Genomic DNA, 10,451 nt, shown 5'->3' with positions numbered 1-10,451 from the left:
TATGGAACCACAAAAGATCCTGAATAGCCAAAGCAATCCTATGAAAGATGAACAAAACTGAAATCACATCCTGATTTCAAACTACACTATAAAGCTATAGTAATCAAATAGCACTGTACTGGCATAAAAATAGACACACAGACCAATGCAACAGACTTGAGAGCACAGAAATAAACCTACCCATATATAGGCAACTAATATTTTACAAGGGAGCCAAGAATAATCAATGGAAAAATTACAGTCTCTTCAATAAATTATGCAAGGAAAACTGGATAACTACATGCATAAAAATGAAATTAGACTCCTACCTTATACCACTCACAAAAATTAACATAAAATAAAGACTTAAACATAAGACCTGAAACCATTAAACTCTTGGGGAAAAAGCTCCTTGACACTGGCCTTGACAACAATTTTTTGGATATTACACAAAAGCACAATCAAGAAAAACATAACTCAGCAAGTGCTAATATATCAAAATAAAAGGCTTCTGCACATCAAAGGAAACTATCAACAAAATGAAAAGGCAACCAACAGAATGGGAGAAAATATTTGCAAACCATATGTCTGATAAGAGGTTAATATCCAAAATATATAAAGAAATCTTCCAACTCAATAACAAATAACCCCACAAACAATCCAATTAAAAAATGGGCAGAGGAACTAAATAGATATTTTTCCAAAGAAGACATAGAAATGGCCAACAGGTACATGAAAACATGTTCAACAATGTGAATCATTAGGGAAATGCAAGTCAAAACCACAGTGAGATATTTCCTCACTTCCGTTTGAATGACAATCATCTAAAAGAAAAGAGATAAAAAGTGTTGGAAAGAATGTAGAGAAAAGGGAACTCTTGTGCACTGTTGGTGGGAATGTAAACAGGTGTAGCCACTATTGAAAACAGTATGGAGATTCTTCAAAAAACTAAAAATAGAACTACCATATGATCCAGCAATACCACTTCTGGGTATTTATCCAAAGGAAATAACAGGATATCAAAAAGATATCTGCACCCCCATGTGTATTGCAGCATTATTTTCAACAACCAAGATATGGAAACAATCTAAGTGTTCATTAATGAATGAATGGATAAAGAAGATGTGGCATATATATACAATGGAATATTAGTCAGCCATGAGAAAGAAGGAAATTCCAACATTCATGACAACATGCGTGGACCTTTAGGGCAATAAGATAAGTGAGATAAGTCAGAAAGAGAAAGACAAATACTGTATGATACAACTTCGATGTGAAATCTAAATTAGCCAAACTTGTAAAATGGAAAAAAGAATAGTGGTTACCAGGAATTGTGGGGTGGAGAGATGTTATCAAAGGATAGAAACTTGCAGTTAGAAAATGAATACGTCTGGGGACCTATTGCACAGCATTTTTATTATAGTTTAAAATACTGTATTATATACTTGAAAGTTGCTGAGAGAGTAGATCTTAAATGTTCTAAACACAGTAAAGAAATAAATATATGACATGATAGAGATGTTAACTAATACTATAGTGGTTATCATACTGAACTATGTAAGTGTAAAACACTAATTCAAAAAGATATGTATATCCCAATGTTCAGAGCAGCACTATTTACAATAGCCAAGACATGGAAACAACCTAAATAAATGTCCACCGACAGATGAATGAATAAAGAAAAAGTGGTATATATACACAATGGAATATTACTCACCATACAAAAGAATGAAATAATGCCATTTGCAGCAACATGGATGGACCTAGAGATTATTATACTAAGTGAAGTAAGCCAGACAAAGACAAATATGATATTGCTTATATGTGGAATCTAAAAAAAGGACACAGATAAACGTATTTACAAAACAGAAATAGACTCATAGACACAGTAAACAAACTTATGATTACCAAAGGGGAAAGGGAGGGGGAGGGATAAATTAGGAGTTTGGGATTAACATATACATACTACTAAATAAAAAACAGATAACCAACAAGGACCTACTATATAGCACAGGTAACCTTACTCAGTATCTTATAATAATCTATAAGGGAAAAGAATCTGAAAAAGAAAAAAGTATATATATATATATATTTTCAGGTATACAGCAAAATGATTCAGTTTTATATATATTAAATATATATATAAATATATAAAAATATATAAATATATATTATATATATATAAATATATAAATATATAAAATATATATAAAACTGAATCACTTTGCTGTATACCTGAAACTAACACAACATTGTAAATGAACTATACTTCAATAAAATACAGAATAAAATAAAATAAAATAACTATAATTTAATAAGAGGCTGGATATAAGATCCACCTACCAAAGCCAAATGCATATCTGTACACTACCGACAAACAATTAGCAAAGCACAGTTTAAGATAAGATATAATGTATAGGCGGCTTCCTTGGTGGCGCAGTGGTTGAGAGTCTGCCTGCCAATGCAGGGGACATGGGTTCGAGCCCTGGTCTGGGAAGATCCCACATGCTGCAGAGCAACTGGGCCCGTGAACCATAATTACTGAGCCTGCGTGTCTGGAGCCTGTGCTCCGCAACAAGAAGGCCGCGATAGTGAGAGGCCCGCGCACCGCGATGAAGAGTGGCCCCCGCTTGCCGCAACTAGAGAAAGCCCTCGCACAGAAACGAAGACCCAACACAGCCATAAATAAATAAATAACTAAATAAATAAACTCCAATCTCTAAAAAAAAAAAAAAAAGATATAATGTATATTAGTCACAAAACTATGAAGTACCTAAAAGTAAATCTAACAAATTGTGCAAGATGTGTGAATAAGAAATTATAAAGTTTTATTGAATGACATTAAAGAAGATCCAAATAAAAGGAGACAGAAAACTTACCATAATAAAGATATCAATTATCCTAAATTAACTTACATATTTACTTAAATTCCAATTATAATACCAAGTGGGTTGTTTGAAGAGCTTGATAGGCTGGTTAGAAAAATTTACATGGTAAAGTATAGATCTAAGACTAATCAACTTCTTCTGGAGAAAAATATTGTAGAGAAATGTGTTTTGCTGGATATCAGGATACATTGTGAAGATATAATAATAAAGCAGAGTGAGGGTGGCATAGGTATAGAGAAACTAATCAGTAGAATATAAGAGATATCTCAGAAACAAACTCGCATTAAAAGTATTTTTGTTATATTAAGAAGATGACATAGCAGATCAGTAGGAAAAAATTGCAGTTCGATTAATGGAAGTGTGAAAAAATAGTTATCCCTAAACACGAAATCAATTCCAGTTAGACTTAAATGTCAGAGGAAAAACTATAGAAATCTTAGTAGAAAATACAGGTGAAAATATTTCTGTACTCAGGATGTTGAAGGATAGTTTATACAAATTATAAAAAGTGCTAACTCTCAGAGAAATGATTGATAAAATTTATTATACTAAAATTAAGAATTTTTGGTCAGCAAAGAACAACTTAAAGAAAGAAAAAAATACAAGGCCTGAAACTAGGAAAAAATATTTACAATATTTACAATATACATAGCCAAAAGGGACCATCAGGAAAATATATGATTACTACAAACAACAAACAAAAGACAACCGGACTATTTTTCAAATGCAAAAGATATAAAGAGGAATTCCACAGAGGAAGAAATGTATACATTGATAAATATATGAAGAGATGAATGACCTTATTAACACTGATGAAAATACAAACCAAAATCACAATAAGAAGCCATTTTATATGCATTCAATTTACAAAAACTAAGGTTTCTTACAATATCCAGTATGGATCAGCAGGATCTCTTATATGTTGCCAGTGGAAATGTAAAGCTGAAATCCCTTTAGAAAAGAGTATGGGATGAAAAGGCAATTCCAAGTAGATTGCATATAGCATGCTATCTTTTTCATAATATTCAAAAATGACTAAAACTAAACATTTTATTTAGACATAGAAATATGTAGAATAATTTTAACAAACAAGAGATTAATGACCACAATATTCAAGATAGTACTTACTTTGGGTACGGTGGCAGAAAGTGAGAAAAGTGGAGGAGCATGAGGACAGATGTAAGTATTGTCAATTTTCTATTTTTCCGTTTGGGTGGGTTTAAAACATTTGATTTAATTTTAAATGACTGGATGACTAACTGAATGAATAGAACCATGCATTCACACTGAAGATGGTGTGTCCTGAGGTCTATTTTTAAAACGTGGTATGGGTATTGATAATGTAGTGTCACAAAGGGTTGGATTGACAAAAGTAGATTCACATGAATCATGCATACTACTCAACAGCAAACTTTACTGACTGGCAAAGAACACAAACACAAAGCAAGCACAAAGGCAGCAATATCTGTCTCTGAAAGGGCTCCATAGTACTAGGCATAATTTCCACAATATTCCCTTTTTCAACAGTGAGATACATTTTGTTTCAAAGTAACAAATGTATGTTAACTATGTTTATGGTACATGTTAACTTCCCAGGTTTTACACTCCATTTGTTACATAAACAAGGAGCCTCTGTGACTATCTTCCATTCTTCAGCTATCAGCATCCTGTAAATCTATAAATTTCATTTTTTTTAACAATAAGCAATCTTAAAAGACCAGGTATTGGACTTCCCTGGTGGTGCAGTGGGTAAGAATCCGCCTGCCAATGCAGGGGAGATGGGTTTGAGCCCTGGTCTGGGAAGATCCCACATGCTGCAGAGCAACTAAAGCCGTGCGCCACAACTAATGAGCCTGGACTCTAGAGCCCGCGAGCCACAACTACTGAGCCCGCGTGCCACAGCTACTGAAGCCCACACACCTAGAGCTCGTGCTCCGCAACAAGAGAAGCCACGACAGTGAGAAGCCTGTGCAGTGCAACGAAGAGTAGCCCCCGCTCGCCACAACTAGAGAAAGCCCGCGTGCAGCAACGAGGACCCAACACAGCCAAAAAAAAAAAAAAAAAAAAAAAAGACCAGGTATGTCCTATTGAAGAGTTCTTAGATAAGAATTTTTTAAGTTATCTTTCTGTTAGTAAATTCCATAAGCATGTTTATAAGTACGTTTGGTGGAGGCAAACATTATCCTCTTGAGAAGGGAAGACAGAGTTACAGACATCCTGTTAATTTTTCCCTTCCCTGATAGAAATATTTCTGTAGGATAGACTGGGATAATAATTAGGGTAGTGATCGGGGTGAGAGACAGTGGGGAGAGGAATCAGAAAGGCTTTATAGAGAAGGTGACAAAATGGGGAGAAGTCACAGAGGTGTGGAGGTTTATGACATGTTACAGAAATTATGATTTCCTCATTAGAAAATGGTAGGACATGAGGGTGAATTAGGTTTGCTATGATTATGAATGATCCCAAACTCTTGGTGGCTTACACTACTCATTATTTATCCATATTATCAGTCAGCATGAAAACATGCCACTCTCATAGCAAAAGAGAACAAAGCAAGAGAACTGGAGAGATTAAGGAATAGGTGCTTAAAGTTCTGCTTGGAAGTATCACAATGCTGTTTCCATTTATATCTCATTGGCCAACTAAGCCACATAGTCAAAGCTCACAATGGGGTATTATATTTGTCTCATAGGGTGGCATTATACCACATAGCAAGGGGGAGGGATGCATAATGTTTTACAAAAGATAGGGGAGCAAGTGATTGGAAACAATAATACAATTTACCACTAAGGTAATGCTACAAAGTAAAGCTAAACAGGAATGCAGTTGTAAAATCTTTAGTGCTATGCCATTTATGTGACATTACAGGGTTTGAATATTATCTTATACGCAATTTAGTTAAGAAGGCTGGATTGGACTTTAGAAATATTCCTCTTGCAGCTGTGTAGAGGATGACTTGGAGGGGAGGTATATGCTACAAGTAGAGATACTGATTTAAAAACTATTAACCTAGGCAGTTGTAGTAGAGATTGATAGGTGAAAAGAGATATAAGAGATATTAGGGAGGGGTAGCTATAATCTATGAGGTCTAACGACCAATTGGTTTAACGAGCAAAAGACAATGATTTGAAGACAAAAACTCCAAGATTTCTGAGGTATATGTCATGTTGGATGGTGAAGCCATTTGATAAAGCAGGAAATAGATCTAGGTGGAAAAATACAAGGTCACTTTTTGCTATGTCTATAGGATATCTGGGAAAAGTTGTCAACTAGACAGATACGATCCTGACCTTAGGAAAAATGTTTGGTTTGCAGATATTTATTTTGGATATAGCCATATAGGTAGTTATTCAGTTTATGTGACTGAATTAGACTGGCCTCTGCTTTTCTCCCCTTATATACATCCCCTATGCAGAGGAGAGAATACATAGTAACATCAATATGGAGAGGGCAAACAAAAAAGAAAATCTCATAAAAGCAACTGAGGAATGAAACTGTTAAAGAGTAGAAAAACTGGGTACAGTAATGTCATAGAAACCAAAGAAGGAAAATTTTCAAGGATGCAGTGAGAAGTAACATAAAATGTTGCAAAGAGGTTACACAAGACAAGGACTTTTAAGTGTCCATTGGATTGGTGACCTTTTCCAGTTTCAGTGAAGTGTAAGAACAGAAACCAGGATGTGGCATGTTGAGGAATATGGGTTGGTAGTAAGTGAAAAGAAGGAGCATCTCAGAAAAAGAAAAGCACATAGGGCAAGAGCTAGGAAGAGTGGGGTTTTTTTGCTGTTGTTTGTTTGTTTTTTTAAGTTAGGAGAGACTACAGTATATATTATAGGCTCTGGGAAACTCAATAGAGCGGAGAAGGTTGAAAACACAGGAGAAAGAGAGGATGACACACTGGAAAAAGTCCAAAGAGAGACGGGAGGGAATCAGATAAAGAACACAGATGGAGGAATTACCAACCATTAAAAAAAAAAAAAAAAGGATTGACTTGGTTGCTCCATGCTCTTTTAAAAGTATATTATACCAGAGGCATTCAAACTTTTTCTGTAAAGGGACAGATAGTAAATACTTTAGACTTTGGGGCCATACAGTCTCTGTTGCAACTCCTCAGCTCTGCCATTGTAGAGCAAAAGCAGTCATAGACAATATATACATAAATGGGTGTGCTTTTTTATTTACAAAAACAAATGACTGTCCATAGTTTGCTGGCCCCTATACTGTACTACCAAATCTCTCCAAGAAATTAGAAGCAAATGTCTCTAGGGCCACAGATTTGTAATACGGGAAACAGAGCCCAGAGATCCTGATCTCAAAAACAAACTGCATATACATTTTTAATCATAAAGTCATGTGTATATTATGTTAAAACAACTGGTTAATTCAGGTAACTTAAGTCAATAAGTTAAATCATGCAGTTTAAAGGAGAATGTATCCATTTATTTCTCACAGAGGAGGCTTTCTTCCTGCTGACATAAACTTGTTTCCCTTAGAATGAGTAATCGAGAAGTTAAAATCCTTCCCAACAATTATTAAGCACTCTATCTTTCATAAATAAATAAGTTTAGTTTTGAATCTTAATGGAAAGTGTCAGAACTTTGACTAAAAAACCCTGACTTCTAATCAGCACGTTTGCCAATTCTGAGTAGTGCATCAACTCTCACCTTGATTACAAAGCTTTGGTAATGGCCATTTCCAAAAAAGTCACAGGAAGTACAAAGGCTATGTCTGCCCCCAGTAGACCTTACATACATATTTGTTGCTCTGATATGGAGCGGTCCTCTTATGGGGTATAAGAGACCAATTTTCTTACCATGTCACAGGTGTGACAAGGTTCATTTGAACACTGCTTACTGACACCTTAAAGTGTTTGGATTTGCTTGTGAAAGCTGCAGGACCTCTCAGCAACAAAGAGATCACACGTTTAAATCTATTAGAGTTAAGCACCTATTTTGGACTTAGTCCAAAGGGAAAAATAATGTACCATTACAAAGTATTCTCCTAAATATTCAAAAATCCAAAAAGAATTTTACTTTCCAGCTTCCAAATCAATTTGCCAATGATTTCGTTAAAACTGGGTTTGTATTAAATGCTTAAAAACAAGTCCCTCTCCACTTAGGGGAGATTTCTGAATTCCTCTGCTCTGCGGACTAAATCCATTCCATATTGACATTTACTTTGCATTTGCTTGCCAAGTCTGGAATACTCTGTACCACACTACTGTGCACTCTGAATTAAATAATCTCCAAATTCTTTTCTACATCTGACATTGTGATTATGTGATTCTATCTCCAGTCTTTTAAAAACTGATAAGAAAAGTGATATTCAGAGACAGTCAGCTAGTGCCTTAAACTATGATCTAAATTCAGGAGTCCTTGCAGCTTGGATTTGTAAAGCAGAGTTCTATGAGCTCAGATACTGTTATTTTTGCCAGCATATTTGCTCACTATATTTTCTTAGTCCCCCACCTATCTGGCACAGTACTCAGGCACAACATAGGTAGAAAATTCACTACTTGTAATAGACAAATGAGAATCACAATATCTTACATAGACTTACCATGTATCTCTTATCATCATCATAACAATTCCCTGAAAGAAGCGACATAAAATCACAGATCCTACCAGAAATAGACCTTCTAAGTCATTTATAATCCAGTCTCTTCATAATACAGTTGAGGAAATTGAGACGTAGGGAAGGGATGTGACTTGCTGAAGTGCTATTTTCATTTTCTCACACTCCCTCTTCTACATGTAGAAAATATAGGAAACACAGGAGATTACCTTTCTTTGTTGTCGGATTTTAAACTGTTATCAACGTAGGGCCTAGTTTTCTTCACAGGGATTGAAAATCGATTTTGTAATTAAAAAAACAAGTAAATGATAAATACACGCAAAAGAAAGAATTTATGGTCAAACTGTTAATGGACTAGATCAATGTTTTTCATTTGTGGATAGCAACCTATTAGTAGGTTTTAAAATCAAGTGTGTGGGTCACAAGCAGATTTGTAATAGAATAGGATATAATAGAAAATAGCAGAGAGACTCACATTAAATGTTTCATGAAATTTTTGTTTGTTACATATACATTTATGTATGTGTGCACTGTTGTGAACTGTATCGCTCACCATGCACCAGGTAAAAACTGTTTGAAAATCACCAGACTACCTGACATCAAGGAGATGCAGAGATTCTCCAGCTCTATACAGCAAAAGAGGATGAATTGCTATGAGAGCCAAGAAAGAAACTTTCATGCTACAGTTGTCACCGGAGTGGAAGTTTTTGATCTAGCCTCTACTGAAGGAGAGTTCTGTCTGGTCTTGTACTTCTTTGGCAGAGCATTCAAATAATGCTCAGCCATCCCCCACCTCACAAACCCCTGCAACTAGCGCCCTTGTAAGTATACAGAATGATGTCACCACTGCTCTAACAGGCAGCTCAGCTCTACTTGACAAGTTTCAAGGAAAGAGCTGACAAAAGCAAGATGCCTTCCCAGCTGCTGGGAAGAAGCAGCACCCAAGGAACAGAAGCAAATATTGTGCCGGGCAATGTGGCCTAGCCTTCTGGTGATGGCAAAGAACATGAGAGGTGAGCCATTCAATCAAAGGGGAGATGACATCCCCAGGAGCACAAAAAAACCCTGAGGGGAAAAAGGCAGAGATGCCATCTACTTGTTTCAACCCTGCTACAGTGATTTACAAAAACATTTTCAGTTTTTCCTCATGGAATATATGTGTGATTTTCACCCTGATCCCCCCATTTTAACTGTAAAATTTCTGCAAAAGCCTAGAGATATGGAGAAAAATAAAAGCAATCTTCCCAAAAGATTGGGAAGATACTTAAGACTCACTTGCAGGAATTCTTAGCAGAAGTAAAACTGATAGAGTAACTTCGGTAAATTTTGCTGTGAGTGCTCACAAATTCTACATCAATCACGCAGAGATCTCTTGTCTGAGAGACTTTCAAGAAACTGCAGCTGACACCAGAGATTACTGAACTTAAATAGCCCATCTTAATATTAAATTTTCTTCTCTAGTTTATATTATCCCTCATCTACAATTCCATGGGAGGAGAGGGGTGGATATTGTGTCTACTAAAATCTCCCCTCCCAATCCCAGCATGCAGCAAATGGAAAGGCAATTTCTTCCATACAAAAAATGAGGATGGGTATTAGGGTCAGATGCAAATTCAGAGATGCAAATACAGGAAGAATAAGAGATCATAATAAGCCAGACTCTTGGCTGGGACATAACCTGAGTTCATCTTACTGCACTCTCACTTAGTACTGTTAGGCAGGGAGGACGGCAGAAGTTAGTTAGCAATGAGGAAAAACCCTTGACTGAGCAACCTAAGGCAGTCTCAGTCATAGAAATGTCAAATGGCCCTCTCTACTCTGCTTCCTACTGCTCTTAGTCAGCCTCTCTGCTTCGTGGGCCTTATTCTTTCCTTTCAGGTTTCATTAATGAGTAACACAGACTGTTCCAGAGTCATGAGATATTCATCTCCACATAAAATTTTTCAGCTAGGGAATATTTCTGTTATCAATTTATGTGCCTTCTCACTCACTTTGGAAAGTACAGGTTTT

Source organism: Eschrichtius robustus, chromosome X (genome assembly GCF_028021215.1).
Source record: "Eschrichtius robustus isolate mEscRob2 chromosome X, mEscRob2.pri, whole genome shotgun sequence".
In the NCBI taxonomy this organism is placed as follows: Eukaryota; Metazoa; Chordata; class Mammalia; order Artiodactyla; family Eschrichtiidae; genus Eschrichtius; species Eschrichtius robustus.
The sequence above is the reverse complement of the archived record's forward strand: the minus strand, read 5'-3'. Positions refer to the sequence as shown.